Raw genomic sequence first — 17132 nt, forward strand, 5'->3', positions numbered from 1 at the left:
ATATACCGGTATAGGTGTTTATATATACACGTGTATCTGTGAGAGAAAATGTGTATGTGTGTGTCTGTGTATACATATTCAGGGTTTTGTATAAACTAGAGGTGTTTCTACTGATTTTTTTGAGTACATATACACATTATCATTTATATTTTTACTTTTACCCTTATTTTTACTCTTAATTTTACTCTTGTTACTCTTACTTTAAAGAAAATATATCAATATGCATTTACGTATGATTTTTTGGATGTATGTACATTTTTGTGCACAGATGTATTTATTTATACATAGGTTTCTTTACATATTCATATATGAGTGTACTTGGGAGCGTATTTGTGGGAGCGTATTTGTGTAGATGTATTTTATATAAAAAAATATATGTCTATATTTAGATGTATGTGTGTGTGTGTGTAAATATACATGTGTGTATATGATTGTGTATACATGTATATGTGAGTGTATGTCCACATGTGTATGTATATGTATACATGTGTGTGTCTGTGTATGTATATATATATATATATATATATATATATATATGTGCGTGTGTGTGTGTCTGTGTGTATGTATGTATATAGGTATACTTGTATGGGAGTGTGTACGTAGTTTGTAAGTATATATGTGTGTATATGTGTACATATCTATGTATATGTATATATAAATGTGTATGTATTTGTATAAATCCATATGTATGCGTGATTAGGTTCTGTATGTGTGTACATATATCTGTATGTGTGTGTGTATATGTATGTATGCGTGTATGTGTGTATGTGTATGTATATATATATATATATGTATATATGAACACATTTGAGTTCTTTTTCTTATATATATGTATTTGTATGTATGTATGTATGTTTGTGCATGCGTGTGTTTACGTACGTGTTTGAATACATGTATGTATATGTATATGCGTAGGTACGTATGTAGATATGTGTAAATGTGGGCGTATGTGTGTATGTGTGTATATATATATATATATATACACATATATATGTATATATATATATATATATATATATATATATATATATATATGTGTGTATATATGTATATGTAATTATGTATGCATGTATGTATATACATTTATATGTATGTGTTCTCTAACGGTTTTTTTCAAATGAATCACGTCATAACCTTATCCATCTATTGGTTTCATACTCGGTCATAATGTCTTACGTTTAAGATGATTCCCATGCATTCCCTGAAGAGAAGGTTACAATTTTAACATCACAGATCCCTATGGATCACATAGGTTGTAATCCTTTGAAACATATGTAGGAATAAAGTATGCAACTATAACATGCGTCTTCTCCATTCCATAAATTTTTAAATATACTCAAATACCCAAAATTTCAAGGAGTTTCTGCCTCAAAAACAGGAACTATACCACAGTTATTTTGTGTTCTTTGCTACCTTGGTTTCTATTAACCCATTTATTCTATCCGAAGAATTTTTATTCATTAAGGTAGAAGAAATATATATATATATATATATATAGGTATATAAAGGTTGGATGTGGATTCATCCTTTAATTAGAGGTTTCCAAAAAGAATTTCTAATCCTGATTCTTCATACTTTGCCTGGAGTTTACAGGTGTAAATTTGCGAAGATATGAAAGTACATGTATATAATGTATGATGAATTTATGGAATGAAGTTCCATAAATCCGATCAATTTTATTAAAAAATGGAGGAGACAAATTGTTAAAATTTATTAGAAGTTTAATTCTTGCAGACGATCGTTTCATACAGGGATATAATAAATTCATGATTAAATTAAATAAAATAAATATCAGCATACTCTTCAGTGCAGGAAGGAAAGAAACCATAATACAAGGAACTTAAAAAAGAATAGAGCAGAAAAAATGGGATCTCGGACAGTCATGTCGGATATTGAACCATAACTAATAGCTTCAACGGTTATTTGAAGATATAAGTAAAGAGGTATCGGAGATGTTCCCTCTATAGATGAGTTTGGAAATTAGAGTTAGAGGTCTATATAAGTAGCGTAGAGCAAATAAGTAGCAGAAATGTCCAATGGGAAGACAACACCAAATTTAAATAAAAATTAAAACTAACCATTGAAATCAGTATGTAGTATAATGTATTTTTAAAAAATCTATACTGAAGAATGAAGTTTAGCGTGAGAAAGTTGTATATAAGAAGCTAATACTAGACGATTAACGTAAACAAATGTCAAAATATAGAGGAATGAGAATGAATTAAAGAGAGAAGATGATGTCTATAAAGGAAATGTTTGCATAAAAAAGCATATTAGGTAATACATATGAATAATATAGGAGAAAAAAAATAAGTAAAAACAGAAAAGTGATTGTTAATATTACAATTAAAATAGAATGTACTTGCTGTGTTTATAAAGATGAAAAAGTGAATGTAAAAATGAAGTTAGATAGACCAAAATAAATGTAGGGGAGATAAATGAGCAGAGAAAGACAGAAGTAAAAAATTAAAATTTGGATAGGGATGTGTTGGTTATACAGGTGTATTTTAGTATATCATCATCATCATCATCGTTTAACGTCCGCTTTCCATGCTAGCATGGGTTGGACAATTTGACTGAGTTTCTATAGCTGGATGCCCTTCCTAACGCCAACCAGTCCAAGAGTGTAGTGGGTGCTTTTACGTGACACTGTCATGAAGGCCAGTTAGGAGGTATTGGCAACAGCCACGCTCGAAATGGTGTATTTTACGTGCCAACGGCACAAAAGCCAGATAGCTGGTGCTCTGGCAACGATCACGCCCGGACGGTACTCTTAGTGATTTACTGGTACTGGTGCCATCACAATTTCGCTTTCGGTTGCCCCAAAATGTCTCCGCAAGCTGAGTTTAGTGTTTGATGAAGACGTTGGCATGGGTGCCAATCTACAAATTTAGTTTGATTTCGATTTCACTTGCCTCAACAGGTCTTCGCAAGCGGAGTTTAGTGTCCAAAGAAGGAATGTTACGCATAAGTGGGCTGGCTACATCCCTGGCAGAGGCCTTGGATTTTGGTCTCACTTGGCTTGCCGGGTTTTCTCACACACAGCATATTTCCAAAGGTCTCGGTCAGAAGTCATTGCCTCGGTGAGGCCTAATGTTCGGAGATCGTGCTTCACCACCTCAACCCAGGTCTTCCTAGGCCTGCCTCTTCCACGGGTTCCGTCAACGCTAGGGTGTGGCACTTTTTCACAGCTATCCTCATCCATTCTCGCTACATGTCCATACCAGCGCAATAGTCTCTCTTGCACACCACAACTGATGCTTCTTAGGTTCAACTTTTCTCTCAAGGTACTTACACTCTGTCGAGTATGCACACTGACATTACACACATCCATTGGAGCATACTGGCTTCATTCCTTGCGAGCTTACGCATGTCCTCAGCAGTCACAGCCCATGTTTCACTGCCATGTAGCATGGCTGTTCATACACATGCGTCATATAGTCTGCCTTTTACTCTTAGCGAGAGAACCTTTGTAGCCAGAAGAAGTAAGAGCTCTCTGAACTTTGCCCAGGCTATTCTTTAGATATATAAAAAAAAAAATATTTCAGAGGTAATAATCCAGCTTAGTATTATGTGAGAAGGATATAGAATGGCAGTATGGTCATAATGGTATAAGAGTTGTAGGGATACTGTGCCAGTATAAATATAAGAAAAAACTACAAGAAGGGTACGCAAAATTGTAAAAAATTTACACTATACAGAAGATAATCTAATGGGGAGAAGAGTGTATGTTTAATCATACGTATAGAGGCATATTTACACATGAGTATATAGATACAGGAATTCATGGATATATTACGATTAAGGTATACATATAAAAACTTATACAAATATACCCATACATGTGCAAAAAAAGGGGCCACACACATATACATATAAATACACACACACAATAAATTGGAAATATGCATGCAAACATACATATATATGCAGATAAATATGTTCATATTACTATACATGTCTGTACCAACAAGAATAATCACACACACACACACCCACACCCATACATCATCATCATCATCATCATCGTTTAACGTCCGCTTTCCATACTAGCATGGGTTGGACGATTTGATTGAGGACTGGTGAAACCGGATGGCAACACCAGGCTCCAATCTAATTTGGCAGAGTTTCTACAGCTGGATGCCCTTCCTAACGACAACCACTCAGAGAGTGTAGTGGGTGCTTTTATATATATATATATATATATATATATATATATATATATAAATTTAGTGAATGGAGTAAAACGCATATGTTAACTGAATACTTTTATTTCCAACATATGTTTCAAAGATTACAAATTATACCTTCCATAGGAATAGGTGATGTTGATAAGAATGTAATCTTCTCTTCAGGGAAATGCATGGGAACCAGCTTAAACGTAAGACATTTTAACCGAATATGAGAACTGTAGTTAGAGAAGATTGTTACCTAATTTATTTGAAAAAGCCGTTGGAGGTTGGGAAAAGGATAATGGAACACGAACCTGGTTTATTAGAAAAGTTATTAACATCTTGTGAAAAATATTCGGCAAAAAATGTCTTTTTATTGTCTGTCTGTGACTGAAAAGGTTGGACAAGAAAGGAAGAAAAGAAGGAAAGAAAAAAAAGAAAATTTAGAGTATAAAATTGGGAGATAATAAGAGGCAGGCCCAGGAAGACCTGGGCTGAGGTGGTGAGGCAAGACCTTCGAGCATTGGGCCTCACCGAGGCGATGACTTCTGACCGAGACCTTTGGAAATATGCTGTGCATGAGAAGACCTGGCAAGCCAAGTGAGACCAAAATCCAAGGCCTCTGCCAGGGGTGTAGCCAGCCCACTTATGCGCACCTTTTCTACATTGGACACTAAACTCCGCCAGCGAAGACTTGTTGAGGCAAGTGAAATCGAACTAAATTCGACGACTGGCACCCGTGCCAACGTCGTCTCCTTCATTGGACACGGAACTCAGCTTGCGAAAACTTATTGGGGCAAGCGAAAGCCAAATTGGGATAGCACCTGTGCCCAGCGTCGCCCTACTGGCACTTGTGCCCATGACATGTGTAAGGATTTTCAAGCGAGATCGCTGCCAGTGCCCCTGGACTGGCTCTTGTGCGGGTGGCACACAAAATACACCATTTCGAGCGTGGCCGTTGCCAGTACAGCCTGACTGGACTTCGTAGGATTTTCGAGCGAGATTGTTGCCAGTGCCCCTGGACTGGCTCTTGTGCGGGTGGCACATAAAATATACCATTTTGAGCATGACCGTTGCCAGTATCGCCTGACTGGCCTTCGTGCGGGTGACACATAAAAGCACCCACTACACTCTCTGAGTGGTTGGCGTTAGGAAGGGCATCCAGCTGTAGAAACTCTGCCAAATTAGATTGGAGCCTGGTGTTGCCATCTGGTTTCACCAGTCCTCAGTCAAATCGTCCAACCCATGCTAGCATGGAAAGCGGACGTTAAACGATGATGATGATGATGACTCAAGTACCCAAAATAACAAGGAGTCTCTATCTCATAAACAGGAGTTACACCACAATCATTTTGTGATCTTTGCTACCCTGGTATCTATTAACCAATTTATTTTGTCCGAGTTATCTGTTAACAATCTTAGCAAAAAACTCACAGTTGAGTTTTTGAATATATATCAACTTTAAATAGAGCTCAAAATTGATCCGTTGAAAATACTTTATTACAATAACAATAACAATAATAATAACAAATAAATAATAATGGGACCCTGAGGAGATGGAGTATCCTATATTTTATAATATTTCATATTTTATGATATGTATTAATCATTCTGGATGTTCTATCGAAATGTACATAGGTCTATTTATTTGTTATTATTATTGTTATTGTAATAAAGTATTTTCAACGGATCAATTTTGAGCTCTATTTAAAGTTGATATATATATATATATATATATATATATATATATGGATTAGAATCGAAGGGCCGTAGAGTCAACTTAGCTGAAACCAAAGTCCTAATAAGTAGAAATGTAGACAAACCACAAACCTCTTCAGGTAGATGGCCCTGCTCGATCTGTAGAAAAGGCATAGGTAGAAACTCTATAAGATGTACCCAGTGCAAGCTATGGATACATAAGAGTGCAGCCTTCCTTTGATATCAAAGGAAGGCTAACTGGGAAGATAGTTTTTGTTTGTGGCAAATGCTCAGGAACAATAAACACTGAAAATGTGCAGAGAACTACTTCTGCCACATTCCAGGGAGAAAAACTAGAAGTAGTTGATAGCTTCCGTTACCTAGGTGACCAAGTCAGTAGCGGTGGTGGATGCTCTGAAAGTGTAGCTGCTAAAATAAGAATAGCCTGAGCAAAGTTCAGAGAGCTCCTACTTATGCTGGTGACGAAGGGCCTCTCGCTCAGAGTAAAAGGTAGACTGTATGATGCATGTGTACAAACAGCCATGCTACACGGCAATGAAACATGGGCCGTGACTGCTGAGGACATGCGTAAGCTTGCAAAGAATGAAGCCAGTATGTTCCGCTGGATGTGTAATGTCAGTGTGCATACATGACAGAGTGTAATGCCCTGAGAGAAAAGTTGGACTTAAGAAGCATCAGATGTGGTGTACAAGAGAGACGACTGCGCTGGTATGGTCATGTGTTGCAAATGAATGAGGACAGCTGTGTGAAAAAGTGTCACACTCTAGCAGCTGAGGGAACCTGTGGAAGAGGTAGACCTAGGAAGACCCGAGATGAGGTGGTGAAGCATGACCTTTGAACATTGGGCCTTACTGAGGCAATGACTAGTGACCAAGACCTTTGGAGATATGCTGTGCTTGAGAAGACCCAGCAAATCAAGTGAGACCATAGTCCGTGGCCTATGCCAGTGGTGTATAACCAGCCCACTTATGAGTACCCTTCATTCATTGAACAATAAACTTTGCTTGCAAAGACCTACTGAGGCAAGTGAAATCTAAATCAACATCGCTGACGTGGCCGATGACAGTACCGCCTGATTGGCACTCATGTCAGTGAAATGTTAAAAGCACATCCGAGCATGATTGTTGCCAGGGCTATGGATTGGCTCCCGTGCCGGTGGCACGTAAAAAGCATTATTCAAGTGATTGTTGCCAGTGTTGCCTTACCGGCACGTGAAAAACCACATTCGAGCGTGGTCGTTGCCAGTGCCACCAGACTGGATCTCATGCAGGTAGCATGTAAAAAACAACTTTTGAGCGTGTTCGTTGCCAGAACCTTCAGATTGGCTTGGCCCTCGTGCCGGTGGCACATAAAAGCACCCACTACACTCTCAGAGTGGTTAGCATTAGGAAGGGCATCCAGATGTAGAAACTTTGCCAGATCCGATTGAGGAGCCTGGTGCAACTTTCTGCCTCGCCAGTCGTCAGTCAAACCATCCAACCCATGCCAGCATGGAAAGTGGATGTTAAACGACGACATAGTGACAGTATTAATAGTGAAAGTATTAAAACTGAAAGTATTACCTCACATTACAATAGAGATGTAATTGTTTCACTTTTGACACATAATACTGAAATAGTGTAAGAGATAAGAGATTGCTCCGGGTTTGCATTAGGCAAGAATTTGAAAATTTTTGGAGCCCATGACACTGTAAGGCATGTGTAAAATTTGAATGAAATTGATTAGGTAGTTCTCACGGTTTAGTGATGCACACACACATTCTCAGCTTTATATATATATAGATTACTGTTGTTTCTAAATGTGACTCCAATGTTAATAACGTGATACTCATCTCTATAAATGATGAGATATATATATATGACATTGGGATTTTGACAACTGTTGTTCTTATACAACTTACATATATACCTGAGAAAATACTAGAACCATTTTACCACTGATTAGGAAAGATATCTAATGTAGCTACTTGGCAAAGTAATTTGTGATAAAGATCTCTTTTGAATTATTTTATCCAAGCAAGCAAGAAAAAGAAATCCTACAAAAGGATGAAAGATACTCAAAAAAATATATTTAAGCAGGCCCTGCTTTATTATATAATTTATATCCTACAGACTGGCTTCCAGCTAAATATACAATATACATTCAAAACTCATTTATGAAGTTTGATTAAATGTACATAGAGAATAGGTTGAATTATATATAGTACCAAATTATTTTTTTATATTCTGACTATATTTTCCTAATTTACGGATATTGTACTAATATTTAATATTTATTCATGCAAAACATGAAATTACACAGAATATACATTTCCATATGATTTTGAACTCCTTTTTATTTTTCAGTGATGACCGCACACCCTCCCCATTTTTCTAATTTTTTGCATCCTACTTCCTAAAATTGACATCTTTGAAAGGTCACCAGCTCTTGTGAGAAGATGTGTTTATTTACAAATACGTTGATAGAAAAAAGAAATGGAAAGGAGAAAAAAATGCTTTGCAATGAAATTTCAATGAAGTGACCACATCAAAGTGAAAACAAACTTCTCTCTATCTATCTATCCATCCTCTCCCAATCCTTTACTATTTTTTCTCCTCTTTCTTGTCCTGAAACCTTTTTCTCTGTCTATTCTCACCTTTGCTTTTCTTTCTCTCTCTACTTTTTCCATTAAAAAAATTCTCCTCTTCTAAACAAAGCAAAAAAGCATCCAGTTCATATAAATAAACAAGACATTCTGTTTTTACTATTTTGATTTTGTCTTGATCATCATCATCGTTTAACGTCCGCTTTCCATGCTAGCATGGGTTAGACGATTTGACTGTGGACTGGTGAAACCGGATGGCAACACTAGGCTCCAATCTAATTTGGCAGAGTTTCTACAGCTGGATGCCCTTCCTAAAGCCATCACCTCGGTGAGGCCCAATGTTTGAAGGTCTTGCCTCACCACCTCAGCCCAGGTCTCCCTGGGCCTACCTCTTCCACGGGTTCCCTCAACTGTTAGGGTGTGGCACTTTTTCACGCAGCTATCCTCATCCATTCTCACCACATCTCCATACCAGAGCAATCGCCTCTCTTGCACACCACAACTGATGCTTCTTATGTTCAGCTTTTCTCTCAAGATACTTACACTCTGACGGGTATGCACACTGACATTACACATCCAACGGAGCATACTGGCTTCATTCTTTGCGAGCTTACGCATGTCCTCAGCAGTCACAGCCCATGTTTCACTGCCATGTAGCATGGCTGTTCGTACACATGCGTCATACAGTCTGCCTTTTACTCTGAGTGAGAGTCCCTTTGTCGCCAGCAGAGGTAAGAGCTCTCTAAACTTTGCCCAGGCTATTCTTATTCTAGCAGCTACACTTTCAGCGCACCCACCCCCACTACTAACTTGGTCACCCAGATAGCGGAAGCTATCGACTACCTCTAGTTTTTCTCCCTGGAATGAGATAGAAGTTGTTTCCTGTTTGTTTACAGTGTTTATTGTACCTGAACATCTGCCACATACAAAAAATAACTTCCTAGCTAACCTGCCTTTGATATTGCTGTACCACTTATGTGTCCATAGCCTGCACCGGGTACATCTTATAGAGTTACTACCTACTCCTTTTCTACATACTGAGCAGGACCTATCTACCTGAAGGGGTTTGTGTTTTATCTACCTTCCTACTTATTAGGATTTCGGTTTTAGCTAGGTTGACTCTAAGGCCCTTTGATTCTAGTCCTTGCTTCCACACCTGAAACTTCTACTCTAGTTCTGATAGTGACTCTGCAATTAGTGCAAGGTCATCAGCATAGAGGAGCTTCCAGGGGCAACCTGTCTTGAATTCCTCTTTTATCGCCTGGAGGACTATGATAAATAGGAGGGGGCTGAGGACGGAACCTTGGTGGACCCCTACCTCTACCCGGAATTCATTACTGTACTCATTTCATTCATTAGCGCTAATAAAGAAATATCCAAAATTCTGATTGCCTCCTTTTTTTCAATATACAATATCTGTACACCACTTCAAACACACACTCTCTTTCTTTCTTTCTTTCTCTCTCTCTCTCTCTCTCTCTCTCTCTCTATATATATATATATATATATATATATATATATATATATATATATATATATATAGTAGAATAAAAAATAGAAAGTCCTTGATACCATATTTGAAAAAAATGAATAGAAATGGCTTTTCTGATAATTTTCCCACTAGGGACTCTCACTCAGAGTAAAAGGCAGACTGTATGACGCATGTGTACGAACAGCCATGCTACATGGCAGTGAAACATGCTACATGGCTGTGACTGCTGAGGACATGCGTAAGCTCGCAAAGAATGAAGCCAGTATGCTCTGTTGGATGTGTAATGTCAGTGTGCATACATGACAGAGTGTAATGCCCTGAGAGAAAAGTTGGACTTAAGAAGCATCAGATGTGGTGTACAAGAGAGACGACTGCGCTGGTATGGTCATGTGTTGCAAATGAATGAGGACAGCTGTGTGAAAAAGTGTCACACTCTAGCAGCTGAGGGAACCTGTGGAAGAGGTAGACCTAGGAAGACCCGAGATGAGGTGGTGAAGCATGACCTTTGAACATTGGGCCTTACTGAGGCAATGACTAGTGACCAAGACCTTTGGAGATATGCTGTGCTTGAGAAGACCCAGCAAATCAAGTGAGACCATAGTCCGTGGCCTATGCCAGTGGTGTATAACCAGCCCACTTATGAGTACCCTTCATTCATTGAACAATAAACTTTGCTTGCAAAGACCTACTGAGGCAAGTGAAATCTAAATCAACATCGCTGACGTGGCCGATGACAGTACCGCCTGATTGGCACTCATGTCAGTGAAATGTTAAAAGCACATCCGAGCATGATTGTTGCCAGGGCTATGGATTGGCTCCCGTGCCGGTGGCACGTAAAAAGCATTATTCAAGTGATTGTTGCCAGTGTTGCCTTACCGGCACGTGAAAAACCACATTCGAGCGTGGTCGTTGCCAGTGCCACCAGACTGGATCTCATGCAGGTAGCATGTAAAAAACAACTTTTGAGCATGTTCGTTGCCAGAACCTTCAGATTGGCTTGGCCCTCGTGCCGGTGGCACATAAAAGCACCCACTACACTCTCAGAGTGGTTAGCATTAGGAAGGGCATCCAGATGTAGAAACTTTGCCAGATCCGATTGAGGAGCCTGGTGCAACTTTCTGCCTCGCCAGTCGTCAGTCAAACCATCCAACCCATGCCAGCATGGAAAGTGGATGTTAAACGACGACATAGTGACAGTATTAATAGTGAAAGTATTAAAACTGAAAGTATTACCTCACATTACAATAGAGATGTAATTGTTTCACTTTTGACACATAATACTGAAATAGTGTAAGAGATAAGAGATTGCTCCGGGTTTGCATTAGGCAAGAATTTGAAAATTTTTGGAGCCCATGACACTGTAAGGCATGTGTAAAATTTGAATGAAATTGATTAGGTAGTTCTCACGGTTTAGTGATGCACACACACATTCTCAGCTTTATATATATATAGATTACTGTTGTTTCTAAATGTGACTCCAATGTTAATAACGTGATACTCATCTCTATAAATGATGAGATATATATATATGACATTGGGATTTTGACAACTGTTGTTCTTATACAACTTACATATATACCTGAGAAAATACTAGAACCATTTTACCACTGATTAGGAAAGATATCTAATGTAGCTACTTGGCAAAGTAATTTGTGATAAAGATCTCTTTTGAATTATTTTATCCAAGCAAGCAAGAAAAAGAAATCCTACAAAAGGATGAAAGATACTCAAAAAAATATATTTAAGCAGGCCCTGCTTTATTATATAATTTATATCCTACAGACTGGCTTCCAGCTAAATATACAATATACATTCAAAACTCATTTATGAAGTTTGATTAAATGTACATAGAGAATAGGTTGAATTATATATAGTACCAAATTATTTTTTTATATTCTGACTATATTTTCCTAATTTACGGATATTGTACTAATATTTAATGTTTATTCATGCAAAACATGAAATTACACAGAATATACATTTCCATATGATTTTGAACTCCTTTTTATTTTTCAGTGATGACCGCACACCCTCCCCATTTTTCTAATTTTTTGCATCCTACTTCCTAAAATTGACATCTTTGAAAGGTCACCAGCTCTTGTGAGAAGATGTGTTTATTTACAAATACGTTGATAGAAAAAAGAAATGGAAAGGAGAAAAAAATGCTTTGCAATGAAATTTCAATGAAGTGACCACATCAAAGTGAAAACAAACTTCTCTCTATCTATCTATCCATCCTCTCCCAATCCTTTACTATTTTTTCTCCTCTTTCTTGTCCTGAAACCTTTTTCTCTGTCTATTCTCACCTTTGCTTTTCTTTCTCTCTCTACTTTTTCCATTAAAAAAATTCTCCTCTTCTAAACAAAGCAAAAAAGCATCCAGTTCATATAAATAAACAACAAGACATTCTGTTTTTACTATTTTGATTTTGTCTTGATCATCATCATCGTTTAACGTCCGCTTTCCATGCTAGCATGGGTTAGACGATTTGACTGTGGACTGGTGAAACCGGATGGCAACACTAGGCTCCAATCTAATTTGGCAGAGTTTCTACAGCTGGATGCCCTTCCTAAAGCCATCACCTCGGTGAGGCCCAATGTTTGAAGGTCTTGCCTCACCACCTCAGCCCAGGTCTCCCTGGGCCTACCTCTTCCACGGGTTCCCTCAACTGTTAGGGTGTGGCACTTTTTCACGCAGCTATCCTCATCCATTCTCACCACATCTCCATACCAGAGTAATCGCCTCTCTTGCACACCACAACTGATGCTTCTTATGTTCAGCTTTTCTCTCAAGATACTTACACTCTGACTGGTATGCACACTGACATTACACATCCAACGGAGCATACTGGCTTCATTCTTTGCGAGCTTACGCATGTCCTCAGCAGTCACAGCCCATGTTTCACTGCCATGTAGCATGGCTGTTCGTACACATGCGTCATACAGTCTGCCTTTTACTCTGAGTGAGAGTCCCTTTGTCGCCAGCAGAGGTAAGAGCTCTCTAAACTTTGCCCAGGCTATTCTTATTCTAGCAGCTACACTTTCAGCGCACCCACCCCCACTACTAACTTGGTCACCCAGATAGCGGAAGCTATCGACTACCTCTAGTTTTTCTCCCTGGAATGAGATAGAAGTTGTTTCCTGTTTGTTTACAGTGTTTATTGTACCTGAACATCTGCCACATACAAAAAATAACTTCCTAGCTAACCTGCCTTTGATATTGCTGTACCACTTATGTGTCCATAGCCTGCACCGGGTACATCTTATAGAGTTACTACCTACTCCTTTTCTACATACTGAGCAGGACCCATCTACCTGAAGGGGTTTGTGTTTTATCTACCTTCCTACTTATTAGGATTTCGGTTTTAGCTAGGTTGACTCTAAGGCCCTTTGATTCTAGTCCTTGCTTCCACACCTGAAACTTCTACTCTAGTTCTGATAGTGACTCTGCAATTAGTGCAAGGTCATCAGCATAGAGGAGCTTCCAGGGGCAACCTGTCTTGAATTCCTCTTTTATCGCCTGGAGGACTATGATAAATAGGAGGGGGCTGAGGACGGAACCTTGGTGGACCCCTACCTCTACCCGGAATTCATTACTGTACTCATTTCATTCATTAGCGCTAATAAAGAAATATCCAAAATTCTGATTGCCTCCTTTTTTTCAATATACAATATCTGTACACCACTTCAAACACACACTCTCTTTCTTTCTTTCTCTCTCTCTCTCTCTCTCTCTCTCTCTATATATATATATATATATATATATATATATATATAGTAGAATAAAAAATAGAAAGTCCTTGATACCATATTTGAAAAAAATGAATAGAAATGGCTTTTCTGATAATTTTCCCACTAGGGACTCTCACTCAGAGTAAAAGGCAGACTGTATGACGCATGTGTACGAACAGCCATGCTACATGGCAGTGAAACATGCTACATGGCTGTGACTGCTGAGGACATGCGTAAGCTCGCAAAGAATGAAGCCAGTATGCTCTGTTGGATGTGTAATGTCAGTGTGCATACCCGACAGAGTGTAAGTTTCTTGAGAGAAAAGCTGAACATAAGAAGCATCAGTTGTGGTGTGCAAGAGAGGCGATTGCGCTGGTATGGACATGTGGTGAGAATGGACGAGGATAGCTACGTGAAAAAGTGCCACACCCTAACAGTTGAGGGAACCCGTGGAAGAGGTAGGCCCAAGAAGACCTGGGCTGAGGTGGTGAGGCAAGACCTTCGAACATTGGGCTTCACTGAGGCGATGACTTCTGACCGAGACCTTTGGAAATGTGCTGTGCATGAGAAGACCCGGCAAGCCAAGTGAGACCTAAATCCAAGGCCTCTACCAGGGGTGTAGCCAGCCCACTCATGCATTGGACACTAAACTCTGCTTGCGAAGACTTGTTGAGGCAAGTGAAATCGAACTAAATTCAACGACTGGCACCCGTGCCAACGTCGTCTCCTTCATTGGACACGAAACTCAGCTTGCAAAGACTTATTGGGGCAAGCGAATAGCAAAATCTGGATAGCACCTGTGCCCAGCGTCGCCCTACTGGCACTTGTGCCCGTGACATGTGTAAGGATTTTCGAGTGAGATCGTTGCCAGTGCCCCTGGACTGGCTCTTGTGCGGGTGGCACATAAAATACACCATTTTGAGTGTGGCCGTTGCCAGTACCGCCCGACTGGCATTCGTGCGGGTGATATGTAAAAGCACCCACTACACTCTCTGAGTGGTTGGCGTTAGGAAGGGCATCCAGCTGTAGAAACTCTGCCAAATCAGATTGGAGGCTGGTGTTGCCATCCAGTTTCACCAGTCCTCAGTCAAATCGGCCAACCCATGCTAGCATGGAAAGCAGACGTTAAACGATGATGATGATGATGAATAATTAGATGTTTATGAAAGGTGACTCTGATCAGAGTTTTTCGCTTAAAAGCCATCTTCAAAATGATAAGTTAGAGTTTATTTACTGCTTCAATAGGGAGTGTTTGCAATCAAAAAGTTTAATGTTAATTCTTGTGGCTTTGGAGTGTTTATGACTCCTATTTTTAGCTAAGCTGGTGCTTCTTAGTACCTTGATTTTATGTATATATCTATTAATTTTGCCTATATGGTTTTATGTCTGCATCCAGTAATATTCTCTTTTATGAGTAATAATGTTCTTTACATATTTATAAATTAATTCACTTAGATCATTTTTTCAATGCGGCTGGGGCGCTCAAACAAATACAGGCATTTGTTGAAGTGAATTACCAGATCTGGCTGAAGAGAATCAAGTGCTTTTGGCGTTAAATTTGAAATCATGATACCAGGTTAACTGGTATTCCTTCTTTCAATTTTGCAGAGGTAAGACACAATCTTTATTCACTTAGTTTTTCTTTCAACTATGCCTGTAAAAGTTTAGTGTGTTAATTTTTGTGGCTTTGAAGTTTTTATGACTTAAATTTTTAGCTAAGCTGGTATTTCTTAGTGCCCTGATTTTATATATATATATATATATATATATATATATATATATATATATATATATATATATATATATATATATATCTATTAATTTTGCCTATACAGTTTTATGCTTGCGGTCACTAATATTATCTCTCATGAGTAATAATGTTTTTTATATAGCTCTACATACATGCACACATAGAAGGAATGGATTTATAGATCAGAAGTGGTTAGTGAGTCTGAAATCATCATTAACCATATACACATTCATCTATGTACATCCATTTTCAGTTGGTATTTACTAAGGGTAGGTAACTACCTTCGACAGATAAATAAGTGAAACCTGCTTTTTGCTTGGAATTGCTAAATTGAGTCTATAAATAAAAACCCTGAAAAGTTTTGAGAATTAAGAAATCATCCTTGTTTAAAACATTAGAGGTTTGCTGTGCTACAAGTTAAATACCAATTATCTTACTCATGTACTTAAATGCTACTATTAATACCATAACACTACTATTTTAAGGTTATTTCCACAGAATTCAGAGCCAGTACAGTAAGTTACAATGTTTCATAAATAAATATGACTTTCAATATGACAATCAAAGACAGAAAAATAAGTAATGGGTGTATAAAAATATTTCAAGCATCTAATCCAACCTATCATCCACCCAAACAATGTTTAAATACCCACTAAGTGTGGAGGTGTAACACAGCTGGATATATCGGTGGAAAATTGGTATGATTGTTCTAGGAAAGGAATGTTTTGGAAATACTTGAATTTGCAGAACAGTTGAACCATTTCTATTTTTAAATTATTTTCTGAATTAAAACCAATCATATCAGGCAGATGTGGAAGTGAATTGAAAGAATTTAGTTACATAAGTTTGGTCCAAATCCTACCAATGTTAAATTTACCTGTTATCCCCGCAGGGTCAGGCACCAAGGTTGATTTAATCAATTGAAACTGGTGTCTCCCAGGATTCTTTAAAAAAAAACCTACAATTGAGAATCTTTGGTCATATTTGAGCTAAGACCAGATGGTGTCCGCCCCAACAGTTAATTTTCCTGTAAGGAGCAGTGGTTTGTTATTATAAACATTCAATAATCAAACAATGCCACAGAAACCTTATAATTAATGAAGTGTACTACATTTGACACCTCGTCTAATGCATATGGAAAGAAAAAAGAAGTGGTGAAGGATATTTTTGTTAGAATTAATTTACACAACTTAGTTTATATTTTGTTAATAGAGTAAGAAGAAGTGCACTGTTCAACCTATTTTAAGGCTCTCAGCAGCTGGTGATACTGATGCCCAGTCAGAGCAGAGAAAACATGAGTGGGAGGGAAACTAGTTTGGGTTGTGCGCTTGAAACAAAGTGAACTTCCCTAAAGACATCCAAACACCAGATGACACAATTGAACAGAGTGGTATGTTAGATGTAACATCAAAATTATTCACACCATCGTCACTTAATGCCCACAAAAAATGAACAATATCATTTGTATAATGGTGATTCTTGTTTACAACCATTGCGTGACATCAAGACTAGATGGACACAGACACACACAATAATCTTCATTCAGTTTCCCTTTATCAAATCAATTCAGAAAGCTTTTATCAGCACAGGGCTATAGAACTCTTTCTCAAAGTGCCATGCAATGGGGCTGAACGGAAGATCACATGCAAGCTTCTTATCCACACAATCAAGTCTGCACTTGGAT

General features: G+C 38.3%; 1 protein-coding gene across 5 annotated transcripts in view; it reads right to left on the reverse strand.

The window, feature by feature from the left end:
- Positions 1-17132, reverse strand: part of LOC106877648 (thymidylate synthase) — a 165528-nt gene that overhangs the window by 22301 nt on the left and 126095 nt on the right. The gene's annotated exons all lie outside the window — the stretch shown is intronic.

Source organism: Octopus bimaculoides, chromosome 5 (assembly GCF_046866305.1).
Source record: "Octopus bimaculoides isolate indiv1 chromosome 5, ASM4686630v1, whole genome shotgun sequence".
Lineage (NCBI taxonomy): Eukaryota > Metazoa > Mollusca > Cephalopoda > Octopoda > Octopodidae > Octopus > Octopus bimaculoides.